Genomic DNA, 14,599 nt, shown 5'->3' with positions numbered 1-14,599 from the left:
CTCCTGGAAGAAGAGAGAAGAAAGTATGCAGTTCTGCAGAGAGAGAACCTGTCAGAGGTTTACTTTCCTTGGATAATTCCAGCTGTGTGCATCTAAGATCCTTCAAATGCTCTTTGACTCACATATCTATGGCATCACTTTGTGAGAGTGACATGAAAATAAGGCCAATATTGACATAGATCTGATGGTCATTGAAACACCTCTCAGTGATTGAAAACAGAGCTGTGGCACCTGTTGAAAATTATCATCTTTGTATTGCAGTGGTGGAGTACCAGCATAAAGTTTTATAACTATGGCATTTCATCTTCCTGATGATCATTTGTCACAGAATTAACATAGTAGCGTACAATGAGATTTGCTTATGGATAGAATCAGAAATAAATACATTGAATAAGAAAGAGCTTTGAAAATACAGTGCTTTATTTATCTAAACTTTTGAGGGGTGGAAACAACAATCTCTTCTGGAAACTCTCCAAAACTTGTTTTATTCTGAATGAAGATCCAAAGTAAATGAACTGGATGAACAGGGTTTGTTAAATAGCCAGGGTAATGTCATTTCAAAGCAGGCAAGAATAGAAAAGCTTCTGTCTCTACTCTGAGCCATTTGAAAGGCAGCATCTAGGTGGCTGACTTTGGGAATTTTAATGATAACATACCTAAAACATTTCAGGCTCTTAAAGATAAATATTGAAAAGATGCAAGGGAATAATATAATCTATGATGATGGAGTTTTGTTGATGTTTAGCTATTTATTTTAGCTTCTTATTCATGAGAGTTTAGTATAATTCCTGTTAAATTGTTATAAGAAGAAACTGGATTTAAGAGAATACCCCACCGGTAGCCAGAAATTGGTGTTGGAGCTATTGAAGTCTCTTGATACATAGGGAGGCAGATTAACTTTGTTGAGCCAGTGTGCCCTGTTGACCAGAGATTACTTTAGCCACTGCTAGTCCACCTATTCTACATTCAAGAAGATTCTCTCTGCTGCTGGAGAGTCTTTTCCTAGCATTGGGTAAAGGCAGCAGAATCACAGGGCATGTAAAATAATTGTTCCTCAAGCAAGTTTAAATTTTACTCCAATTTCCAGAGATTCAATTAGTTGTTTAAATCATTGGCATTGTAACGAAAATAGTTCTAAGTCTCTGTGGTCTCTTTTTGCCGCCAACTTTTCAAGCCCAGATAATTCTTTTCACAGCTTGGCAGTCAGGGACCTACAGAGGCAAAGATTCAATTTTCAGATTTCTTCCAGCTTTCCATTTCAGTCGTATTTACCCTAATTTTTAGTTTATAGCTTGGGACTAAGATATTATTAAGTAACTATGAGTTAATTAAAGGACACTATAAGAGGGGGAAAAATTTGGAGGAAATTGTATCTATAAGCCTATAGTTCTCAAACTTGATTGCATTTGAATCACCCGGAAGCATTATTAATATGCAGATTTCTGGATTCATGACTAGAAATTGTGATTAAATAACTATGGGTGGGTCCCAGAAATTTTCAGTTGTAAGAAGCTAGGGCCCCCTGTATGGTGACCCTCCTCCTCCTCCTCTCCCTCATTCTGATGAAGGCCGTAGATCCCTGAGCAAAACTTGCTTTAACTCTAGACATATGGCCCTTCTTTCAGCTTCTTGAATATATCTTGCTTTTTTTCCCAGTTCAAGAGTCTGTAGATTGGGGCATAAAAGCATGGATGCTGGAGTCAGATAACTGTGGTTGTATTTTCATGTTTGCTATGTGACAGATACATTAATTAATGTCTCTTTGTCTCAGTTTTCTGATTTGTAAAATGGAGGTTAATAATAACACCTGCCTATAAAAAAAGCACTTAGACTACCTCCCGACACCGAGTAAGCACTGGGCAAGTGTTTGTATAGTTGCATAGTTTGCACCTGCTGTGCATGAGGCTGGCATTCCACTCTCTTCAACTGCCCCTCCTTCCTAGGTCGTCAGCCTGTGCATCTACAGAGACCTGCCTTTCCCCTGGAATGCTGCTCTCATCTACTAGACTACCGTAGACTCCCCCATCCTCCTCCATTAAGTAGATTATCCCACAGCATCCTATTCATCCCCTTATCTTTTCTTGTTAGAGTTGCCCCTGCTAGATTTTAAGTCCATGAATATCAGGACCACTTCTGCCGGCTTCACAACTGGATACTCTAAACCCAGCCTAGTATGGGGCATATAGTTGCCACTCAATGCATATATTTTGAATGTACGGATGTTGTGTAAAGAGAGAGAGGAGTGTGGATTAAAATCTAGGCAGTGGATTTTGTGTCCTTGAGAGTGTCCTTCAACAGACTTTTTGGGAAATGGTGTCCTAAAACAGTACTTCTCAAACTTGAATGTGCATACAAGTCCCCTGGGGATCTTATTAATTGCAGATTCTAATTCAGTAGACCCAAATGGGGCCTGGAATTGTACATTTCTATAAGTTCCCAGGTGATACGTATATGTTGGGTATAAAGCTCTATGTAGGGTTGGGTTCATTAGAAATTTCTGGGCGAGGCAATGTCTGATCAAAGTTTTAAAGTGAGAAGCATGGACCAGGGACAGACCAGCAGGTGGGGACAGGATTGGAGGTGAAGGGGAGTGGTTAAAAGTGGTTTAACTTAAACTGAGAGATCAGGAAAAGATCCAGGAGGAGGATGGACAGGAGCAAGTGGAAACCTCGACTAATGAAGACAGAAGAACTCCTTTTTTTGTTTTGCTACTGTGGCTTCAGGTTGGGTCATCAAAGTTGAGAAGCGATTATGTCTGTGGTCCTCAAAGTTGACTGCACAATGGAATCACCTGAGAATCTCTGATGCCTGGATCCTGCTCTAATACATTCTGATGTAATAGGTTTGTGGTAACAACTAGGGAATCACAGTCATTCTAAACCTCTCAGAAAGCCAAGGTTGTTTAGGGGACCAAGTGCACCAGCAGTGATTTGTGACATAGCAATGGATGAATTGCCTCAGGTTTTATTTTGTCCTGGCTTGATTCAAGAGCTAAAACCTTAAAACATAAAGGTATTTTCAAGCCATGGACAATCTCAAGCCATGCTTATGATCTTCTTACTCCTCCTTCTCTGAGTCTCTCCTAAAAGGATCAATGATAGTCTCATATTTTTCTGAGTAAACCAAAGGTCTATCAAGCTTTGGCCTGTTGTGGCCTGTCTAATTGTTCAGTCCCTGTATTAAATTAATCAAATGATCAAGAACCATTTCCTTCGTACTTTTTTTTTGTTTGTTTGCTGTTTTCTTCTATTCTTTTTTCAGCCCACAAAACAAATGCCTGCCTAAAGTATCCAATGTGGTCTAGTTAATAATAGCAACAGCTCGCTTATTGCAACATTTCTCAGCCCTTAGTTTTTTAAATGGACTGATGTCTGAGCCTCACCCCAGCCCACCCAGTCAGAATGTCTTTAGGTTGAAAGGATATCTGCGATTCTAAAATTCTCCATAGGTGACTTATAAGTGGTGAAGGATGAAAAACACTCAGTGCCTAATATTATACAATATGTCTTCACATACATTTCAGCCTGTTATAGGAGATCATTGATAATTGTTTGCCGAGGTAGTGTTGGAATTAATTATGTTGGCCACTGCTGTCATCACTGTCATTCCTCATGTTTTTACTTTAAGATCCCAAATCAATATTATCCTTTGTATGATTTATATCAGAGAATTTTTAAAGAGCCTCACTGCATATTTTCAACATTTAATTATATGAAGTTTCAAACATACATAAATGAATGCAATGTGAATACAAAGTATTAATGGGTAATACAATGGATTCATGTCATGATGGCTACACAAAGCAATTATCACCTCATGGACATTCTTATTTTGTCTATACATTAATCCGCACTTCCACACCCAAAAGGACTAGTTGAAATAATTGCCAGATATGTTTACCAGTTTATGGAAAGGGAGAATATGAAAGAGGTAAAGTTATTAGACTGAAGATAAATTATGATATATTAAAAACAGAATATTCAACAGAATATTTCTAGAAACCACGGAGCTAATGATTAATTATTTGTCAGTCTCAAATAATTAGAGGCTGAAGGAACTCCTTTAACTTTTATCTCTAAGGAGTGAGCTAGAGAGCAGTGTCATGGTAACGGGAAGGCCAACAGCAGAGACTGCTGCTGGGAATTTGTAGGAAACCTCATTTTGTGGAATTCGTTTCCTCCTGTGTCAACCCTCCTGGAGTTACCTCTTGAATTTTCAGTATCAAAAACAGACTGTGATTTTTTTTTTTAAACACCTAGGCATGTAGCATGGATTCTTGAGTTAGATTTCCTTGATTCAAATCTCATCTCTGCCATATAAATTACTTTAAACTTGCTGTGTTTCAATTTCTTCCTTTCCAAAATAAGGTAATATTACCAGCTACTTCAAAGAGCTGTTATAAGGAGGACACTTGGAACAGTGCCAGGTATATAGAAATTTATTATTATTTATTTTTATTTAATCTCAACCCCATTGAATTTTTTCAATCCACAGATGTCTGAGACTCACCCCAGCTCACTCCAGTCAGAATCTCTTCAAGTTGAAAGGATATTTTCGGTATTAAAACTCCCCGTAGGTGACTCTTACTAGTGGTGGAGGATGAGAAATAGTCAGTGCTTAACATTTATTTATTATTATTATTATTATTAGGTGATAATGATAATGATAAAAGTTCCTTAAGGTCAGGGAGCTTGTATTACGTTGAGTTCCTGCAATTATTAAGTCCTCTACATGCTGTTATTATAGCACCTGTTTCTATACCTATATTGCTCTGGACAGACTATAAACTCAGAGGGTAGGAGTCTTTCATTTCATTAATGAACTTCCAGTGCTTATTACAGTGTCTGGCACATGGTGGGCATTTAGTAATTGTTGTTGAATGAATGAATAAATAAACACATATCTTCCCCAGTCAGTTCTAATGCTTAAAGATTTTGCTTTCTTTTAAATGAAACTGTGGCATTAACAGATTTTTCCACAGATCCAGGCCAATTAGGGAATTGGTCAATCTGAATGTCAAAAAGGTCAAAAATAACCTATTCTGGATTCCAGAATTTTGCCCACTCAAATACATACAAGCACTAACTTCCCTCTTTAGTTTCCCCTGTCAAGTATATGTGGCCCCCTCCTCTTCGCAGAACCATCCACACCTTTGTTTACTTATTTGTTCCCAAATAATAGAGGGTCTGCTGTGTTTGAGTAATCAAAGCTTTGAGCCTGGAACACTGGCCCTAAAAATAATGTTCGAGGCACTTTAACACCTTGTTCTTCCTTGAGATTGACATTACCTAAATCTTTTTTGCTTCTTCAGTAAACTTTAGATAATGTTATCTTTTCCAAAGAGTTTTTTGAGAAATTAAACACAGTAAGATGTATAGCTCACATAGATGTCTCCAGACCCAGCTCTGATACATGAGTGCAGGTATCTTTGTCTTCACAGGTGCTGCTGGGTATAACTTGCTTCCTTTAGTCTGTAATTTAAAGTCCATAGATCACTACATGGTCCCAGTGCTCAATAAATATTCCTGATAATTTAGTAGGAGGAATGACAAACACTTGGGCTTGTAGAGATTATAGTTTTCAATCATACTCCTGCCAAACTGAGGAGGTGGGCTGATAAAATTCATAAAAAAACACCTTTTCCTATTTCACAGGGGGAAAAAGTTCATGGATAAAATTCTCTCAGTTAAATATTATTTTATTTTTTCCTATATATATTTTTTAATTATGGGATCTTCTGCCTGTCTTTATTAAAACCCAGCATAAGAAGTTATCAGATTTAGCATTAGGCACCCCATAAATTTATACAAATAAAAATAAATAAGTAAAATAAAAAAAAAAAGAAGTTATCAGATTTGATTTAAAAAAAAAATAACAACATTGCATTAGAGTCTGATGACCATATTGAGACAAGGAGGAACACTTACATTAGAACGGGAGTTGCTGCTCAGAGCTGAGAACTCTTAGTCTGGTCTAAACTCCTTCAGAGAAATGTTAATCCAAGTAACATCTGGTAGGGAAAGCATTGTCAGTCCAGACTCTTTCCTCTCACCCCGTTACTCCCTCTTCTTCCCTCTGGACTAGAGATTGATGTATATTTAGAAGGACCTGAAATCTATAGTATAATCTACTGGATTTTCTCTTGCAGCCTACAGTGGCCCCAGGAGGTAAGTCTAATCATACATGACTAACAGGTGGGAAACCCTAGGCTCAGAAAGATGAAGTAACTGCTCTGAGGTTACCCAGTATGTTTGAATCAGAGCATGGTGGAAATCCAGGCTTCTCTGTGGCTCTAGGGCTTGTCTGTTTTTATCCCACAACAACGAGCTACTTGCTGCATCCATAGGCACAGATAGTCTTGCTTGTCTATTAGCAAATCAAGAATTTGAAGCCCAGTACCTTTATTGCAGGCTTTGCATGTTATAGATCACACATTAATTTGACATGTGCTATCTCATAAATTGTCAGGACAGTTTAATGGTAAAGGAAGAGCTGTTTTATTAGTCCTGCTTCACAGATGAGGCAACACACTCCTCAAGGGAAGTTGCCATATGGCCTCAAAGGAGCAAAGACCAAGATAAAAAACTCAGTGTTTAAACTTGCTACATTGTCTGTCCTGGTGCCCCTGTTCAGCTACAGAAAGGCAAGCTAGACAAGCTTAATTCTTGCCAGTGAAAGGCTATAACTTCGGCGTAGCTTTGCTTTATTTCACTGCCTCTTCCTATTAAATTTATAATAGCTATAATTTATATGCATTACTCTATTTGATTATTTCTGTTTTAAAATTTTATTTTAATTTGACAAATAATAACTGCATAAAAGTATGGGGTATAATGTGATGTTTTGATACATGTATACTTGATGGAATGATTAAATCAAGCTAATTAATATATCCATCACCTCACCTGCCTGGAGTTAATAATAAAGCATATTTCAAAATTGCCACCAGAGTAGGTTTTAAATGTTCTCACTATTCCGTTTAATTCTTACTTCAACCTTATGTTGAAAGAATTATTACTCCATTTTATGTAAAAGAAAATAGGGCTTAAAGATAGAGCCTAAGGTTGCAAAACTGACATTAATAAATGCCAAAACTACATGGAATCCTAAGCGCTTAACCACTTAGCAACAAATATTTGCTGAATGATCACTGCATTTCAGGCTCTGTGTTGGGCGCTGTGTGTATATAGATAAAGTAGTGAATGAAACATACAGAAATCTCTCCATCATAGAGAATACCATCCAGTGAGGGAAGATAGAGGAGTTGAACACAAAACTACCTAAATAAAGATGCAGTCACAAAGTGTGCTATGAAGGTCAGGGCACTATGGAAGAAGGCAAGAAAAATCTGATTTCCCCTCTGCCTAGAATGTCTCCCTACATCTCTACTGCTTGCCCAAATCTTACTACAGCCTAAATCCTAGCCCCCTCCACAGAGTTTGTTCTGACCCTTCTGCTGGAAATAAACACTTTGCCCTCTTAAGTCCCGTGCTCTGTCTGAAATGTTTGCAGTCTGGCTATTGGTAAAGGTGTTTTGTGTTCCTCTGAAGGATTGTGAACTCCTTGAGGGCTTAAACCTTGCCCTTTTCAGTTTTCAGTCCCCAAAGTACCAAGAAATAAACTTAAGGCAGAACAGAACTTAGTAAATCCATGTCAAATAAATAGATGTTAGCAAGAACCAATTTGCTTAAGCAAACCTAGCAAACTGCTGAACGAGAAGTTAGTCTACCTTCACAGCTCAATTTTCCTCATAAAAATTTGCATAGCTTAATGCAAGAACATATGTGATGACGCTGGCCACAGAATGTGTGAGACTTAGAGCATCAGATTTGTCTCCGTTTTCCTGGCAAATGTGGTTAAAAGGGAAAAGATTCTATCATTTTTATTTATTTCTCGTGTACTTGTTTGTTCATTCATTTGTCTATCAGTCTGTCTGTTACCTGTAGTGAAGTTGTGTGAATATCTCAGGGAAGCAAAGCCTATTGAATTGCTAATTTCTTAAAGTCATTTCCCACTCGTGCTTCAAAGTCACCAACTGGGGTAGTAGTTACAGTTTTCAACCATATGTTTATGGGAAATGCAATACACTATCCGATAGGGTTTCATTCTTGATAAAAACCCAAGGCCATATATAAGGTGAAATGCAAAATTGTGGTCATGTGCAATCTTTTAGTGTCCTAGACTAACCTGTGGGTAAAACTTAAAATAATTGAACAGGTTTCTGAAAATGTGGTCTACAAACCTTCAGCTCAGATCTGTGTGGTATGCTTGCTAGAACCCTAAGAGATTCTGATTTTGAAGTTGGAACTGGGGCCTAAAAATCTGCATTTTTAAATTAACTTCCTTACTGATTCTAAGACACACTAAAGTTTGAAAACCACTATATTAGAGAAGCATTGGATGTAACCACAGACCAACAGATTGTTTAAGAAATCTGTGACAAGCACCTACTGTGTTGTTTTAATCAACTCTATTTTAGTTTTTAAGGATCGAAGAACTTTAAGCTACATTAGGTAAAAGGGGGCTTGGCTGGGCGCAGTGGCTTATGCCTGTAATCCCAGCACTTTGGGAGGCTGAGGCAGGTGGATCACGAAGTCAGGAGTTCGAGACCATCCTGGCTAACATGCAGAAACTCCATCTTTACTAAAAATACAAAAAATTAGCCAGATGTGGTAGCACGCGCCTGTAGTCCCAGCTACTCATGAGGCTGAGTCAGGAGCATCGCTTGTAACCCGGGAGGCAGAGGTTGCAGTGAGCTGAAATCATGCCACTGCACTCCAGCCTGGGTGACAGAGTGAGACTCAGTCTAAAAAAAAAAAAGCCAGGGGTAGGGGGGTGGGCTTGATGGGAATTTATAACAGATCTGGCAGATGTCCAAATGTAAGAAAAAAACCCTATGGGTGTGATGGGAACTATAAATGCTGGGATTACAGCTTAGATTACAGCTGGAAGTAATGCTGGAAGTGCTGGGATTATAGGCATGAACCACCATGCCTGGCCCTTTATTCATTCATTCATTCATTCATTCATTCATTCATTCATTCATTCATTCATTCATTCATAGAGATGGGGTCTCGCCATGTTGCCCAGGCTTGTCTGGAACTCCTTTTGCTGTCCTTCTGCCTCAGCCTTCTGAAGTGCTGGGATTACAGGTGTGAGCCATTGTGCCTGGCCCCAGTTTGTATAATATTTTTGTGCCAGGTCCCTCAGTGGCTCAGAAGCCTGTTGGAGCAGCCCCTGAGGCCAGAGACTCATGTGGAAGGGGAGGGAACAGTGATGCACAAAGGCAGCAGGGACTGATGCAGGAGCATCCCTCGGGACAGGGCTTGTGGTGTTCCACAGGGAGGTTGGCCTCTCCAACAGGCTCGAGCTCTGCTTTTCGGAGGGAGCTCAGAACCTGGCTCATCCCTCTCTTGTGCCTCCACCAGTTACACTCTGGGTGCTAAACTATTGGAAGAGACTAGCATGTTTCCAATAGAAAAGGCTTGCTTTTTTGTTGTTGTTTTTTTCTTGTTTTTGTTTTTTTGTTTTTTTTTACTTCACAGCTTTGGTTTGGGAAAAGGGCTGTTGTCAATTAGGTAGAAATACAGAAAAGGAAAATGAAGCTCCAGAGAACAGAAATGCGGTAGAATAACACCTTCATGTGGAATAGAAACTGGGAGAATGAGGTGCTCACTCTGAGTATGATCTGAGTCTGATATTACTCACTCTGAGTATGATCTGAGCCATATTTTACTTCAAACAAGCAAAATATGCAGTCTGTGTGTACTTGCATTCTTACCGAAATGCCTTGGCTATGATTCCTATCAGCGGTCTATGATAAACAGTGCTGTCTTGATTGTCTTATAAAATAAACCAACATACCAAAGAAAACAAAATAAATTTAAAAAGCAGAAAAATAAGCAAATGTAGGTTTGGCTTGTGGAGTTCTGTTCTTTACATCTGAAATGCAGTACTATTCTGTCTTAGTTTATATCTAATAGTGACTTTAAAGCACTATTAATTTCCTTCATGGAACAGCCAAGCTATGTTACCATAAATAAATCCTATGGCACATGGATATTTAAAATGATTTATTGTTAGCATTGGTGGCAAAAATCTGTGTTTCCTTCAATGTGAGTGTTCTTTCTTTACAAAATGCTTTTACTTCTGGCTGGTTTCATTCTCATATCTGTAGAATTCTCTGCAGACAATATAATATGATTCTTATTTGTCTATAGAGGTAAATGAGTTGTTTTATAGAAACCAAGGTACCCATTCTAATTAGAAGTATATTTTTAGTGTTTTGATGTACTTCCTATGAAGAAATTGAATAAATTAGCTTTGATTTACCTGGGGTGTTTCCTTCAGTTTATTAAATAATCTTCTGCAATTAAAAAGAATAAATTAGTTATTTTTTTGCTTCCTTGGCTTTAGTCCCATTTCAATGTGATTTCTAAATTAGAGTGTGGTTTCCGGAGGTTTTTGACTCACTGGATTAGCTAATATGATGGTAGATTTATAAAGTGTTTAATTTATATTATTATAGTAAAGCCTAGAATTAGAGGTGGAGTTAAACATTAGAATCTTAATATGTCAATTTGAAACTTCAGGTTTTATAAAAACATCAAATAATTTGTGTATGGTTAAAAATCAACAAGCTACTTTATGCTTAAATGAAATAGATTGCTCATGGTTTAGACAAACAACTTTTAAGTGTCCCCTAGTAGAAAAATCAGCCCTGGATAGTCTGTGAATCTTTTGAAGTTGTTTTGAAATTTAGTTGCTACATACAGATGGTTCAGATAGAATATTTCTTGAATGACATGTTTTTCAATGATAATAAATAAAATATCCAAAAATAAGTATGCTAGGAATGATAGACTCTCTGCCTTTTGAAATCTTTCCAAGTTAGATTTAATTTGCTGATATCTAAAATATGTTTGTCATATTGTATTTTGAGACCTTATGGATAACCAAAGGAATACAGATCACACAAATGTGGTGACAAGTTCTGTTGCAAGTGTGTTAATTTCTAACTTGAGCCAGCTATATCCTCTCCCATTGCTGAATGACCACGATGCTTTTGAGTGGATGTTTGATTATATTTAGTTTCGCACTGAATTATATTCTGTCTTAAGCTTCTGTCTTATTTGTTCATGGGTACTGGGAAGAGCTTGACCATTTTGGAATCTAACAGACTTCTGGTGGACTCCTGGTATTGTCACTTTTTCGCAGTATTTTGAATTTTAGTTAACATCTCTGAAACTATATGCTCATGTGTAATGTAGATATAACATGTAATATCTGTAAGACAACAACTCATAGGGCTTTCTTATCCCATGCAAAGTTGCTCAATATGTGATAATTTTCTCCATTATGTATTTTTTTCTACCCCAAGTAAGTTGTAGTATTCATGACTATTTAAGCTCAAGCCATAAACATTATGAATTTTATAAACAGAAGATACTTAACAGTGTGTATGTTTATGTGAGTGTGTATGTGTGTGTGTGTGTGTGTATGTGTGTATGTCGAACAGAGAAAGAGTGAGGGAGGGCTCTCATAGTGGAACAATAATAACATTTAGTATTTAAACATTAGGACCTGTTTATCATGTATAATGTTATTTTATATTCTTGCAATGTAAACATGCAACATAACATTGCAAGAATGTAGACATTGCAAGAATGTAAAATAACATTATATATGAACAACAAAGTTATACATGGTCTTGAACCTTGAAGAATTCCATCTTTTCCCGAACTGCCCTTCCTTCCACCAGAAATCAGAAACAACTGAGAGTTAATCAATGCAGAGGGAGATCAAAATATCAGCTGCTTCTCAACCCCAGAATTAGACAGGCTTTCCTACCTGGCCACAGCCTATGTTGAATAGCAAAACATTCTCCTTGGGTGAGCACAGCTGAGAAGAAGAAGAATATGTGCATTTTCTGAGGAGATGTATCCCAAAGAAAGAAAAGGAGAGAGGATATCATAACAAGAAACATGTCAGTTTCTTGTTGCCAAAGTCATGATTTACATCTCCACAGGAGATGTAGGTGAGGGAGGTGTAGAGGGTCGAGGCACAAGAACTACTATGGAAGTGGATCTCCCTTCACCTGGAAGACCTCGTTAAGAGGACTCCACCCTTGCTGTCTGGTGCTGTGTGACTTGGTGAACTCTCACCCTAATACCTTCCACTGCCTCCTTTACTTCCCTTTAGCTATGTCAGCCTCCTTTCTGACCAAGCTTTTTTCCATCTCATTCAGACTTTCATTTGCTGCTCCTTCTTTCTGAGAATCTCTTCTAGCCTTTTGCCTGGGTGCCTTTTTAAAACTTTTCATTTTTTTAGAAACAGGGTCTGGCTTTGCCACCTGATGGAGTACAATGATGCAGTCGTAGCTCACTGCAGCCTCTAACTCCTGGGCTTAAGCCTCCTGAGTGGCTGGGACTACAGGTGCGTGCCACCATGCCTGATTGATTGTTGTTTTATGTTTTTAGAGGTAGAGTCTCTCTATGTTGCCCAGGATGGTCTCAAACTCCTGGCCTCTAGTGGTGCCTGGGTGCCTTGGGTGCTTTTATTCAACACTTTGTTTTCAGTTCAAATGCCATTGCCACAGAGAGTCTGTCTCTGACTACCCTATTTAAAAATCCCCCTTCTCCCTGTTTTTTTTTTTTCTTCTTCATTACTCTATATTATTTTCTCACAGCAATTATCATTATCCCAACTGGAATGGAAATTCCATGTCTTATTCTCTGCTGAAACATGTTGAATGGTGACTGCCACAAAGTAAGTGCCTAAATATTTGTTGAATGAATAATAATGGATGAGTAAGTAAACCTTTTTCTAGGGCTTACTATATACCAAGTTTTATGCCAACTGCTAGTTACATTAAGATGAATAAAATGAGGTTACTTTTATCACGGAGCACTTAAATAGAAATTCTGGCATGCAAACACATGTTTTCTATAACAGGAATGAGTACAGGACATTATGGAGCCAGAGAGAAGGGAGTCCTGTGATTGAGGAGGATGTGACTGAGAAGGTGAGACTTAGTAGATCAGGAGTTACCAGGTAAACACGGGATAGATGTTTACAAGTAGTAAGTAGCAGAGGAGATATGTGTGCAGAAGCTTGGCTGTGTGAGAGTACTTTGTAATTAAATGAATTACAGGTGGCTAATGATGCTTGGTATACACAACCCATATGGCGGAATGATAAGAAATAAGGAGTTATGCAGGTACCCGCTCGTGCAGACATTCTACCTAGTTTGTATCTTATCTGGAATTCTGGTGGAATTTAAATTTTAACCATGAGTGTGATAAAATCACATTTGTGTTTTAGAAAAAGAAAATAGTATAGAAAATGATGAGGTGAGATGACATTGGAAACCAGTGGAAAAATTAGGGGACTGTTCAATTATCTGGGCAAGAAATTAGGAAAATATTTTCTTGAATAGAAAAGGGGAATTGAAGTTATCTTAGTCTGTTTTCTGTTACTTATAACAAAATACTTGAAACTGGGTAACTTATAAAGAAACAATTTATTTCTTACAATTCTGGAGGCTGGGAAGTTCCAGGTTGAGGGTGCGCATTTGGTGAGAGCCTGCTTGCTCGTGGGGAGTCTGCAGAGCCCCAAGGTGGCACAGGGCATCACATGGTGAAGGGTTGATCATGTGAGCTTAGGTCTTTCTTTGTCATCTTATAAAGCCACTGGTCCCACTCCGGTGATCCATAATCCCATAAATCCATAAATAAAATCCAGTCACCTCTTAAAGGAGCCACCTCTCACTTCTGCCACATAGGGGATTCACTTTTGCCATGAGTTTTGGAGGGTGCAAATATTGAAACCACAGCAGTAGGTAAGCATATGAATTATCATAACTCAATATTGTTTAATAGCATGTCTTCATGACCTGGAGTGCACTCAATTTTTCATCCATCCATCCTGTGTAATTCACATAACTGGATGATTATGCAAACACTCTTCCCTGCTCAACGGATTTGATAGAAACAGTGGTAAGCAATTGGCTGGATTTCAGCAAGGCACAGACCCTTTTTAGCCACCTCTCCTGAGTGTAAGCGTCCAAGGAGTAAAATGGTTCCAAAGATCCAGGGTATCTCACAGAGTCCCCACATTCCCATCTCTTCTTATCAGGATCAGTGACACAATTTGAGGGTCCTGTGCAAAATGGGAAAATGTGGAGTTCAGTGTTCAAAAAATTATTGAGAATTTCAAGACTATTGTCACAGAGCCCTAAACCACCCCTGAGCCTGCACAGATCACCTGCCCATCCATGATGCTGGTCCCAGTCTTTATTGGCTTTCTTTCCAGGCCAGGATCCTAACTGGCTTTGAGTTTTAATTTCTGGGAAGAGTTGCCATTAACCCAAATTATTTTACTGGATTGCATTTCTTCAGCTGAGAACATCTAAGGATTGGAGGGAATAGGACCAGGGAGAGGTTCATTTATGTGACAGGCAACAAAGCAGAATGCACACTGTGGACCCAGATTGCTTGAGTTCCAAACCCTCTCAACCACTTAGTGGGACCTTGCATGAGGAACAGAAGCTCTCTGTGTCTCCATTTTCTTACCTGCAAAATGGGAATGACAAGAGTAA

General features: G+C 38.4%; 1 protein-coding gene across 2 annotated transcripts in view; it reads left to right on the top strand.

The window, feature by feature from the left end:
• Nucleotides 1–14,599, top strand: part of THSD7B (thrombospondin type 1 domain containing 7B) — a 919,482-nt gene that overhangs the window by 495,860 nt on the left and 409,023 nt on the right. The gene's annotated exons all lie outside the window — the stretch shown is intronic.

Source organism: Hylobates moloch, unplaced genomic scaffold, assembly GCF_009828535.3.
Source record: "Hylobates moloch isolate HMO894 unplaced genomic scaffold, HMol_V3 SCAFFOLD_24, whole genome shotgun sequence".
Lineage (NCBI taxonomy): Eukaryota > Metazoa > Chordata > Mammalia > Primates > Hylobatidae > Hylobates > Hylobates moloch.
This window is presented reverse-complemented; position numbering and strand designations above follow the sequence as displayed.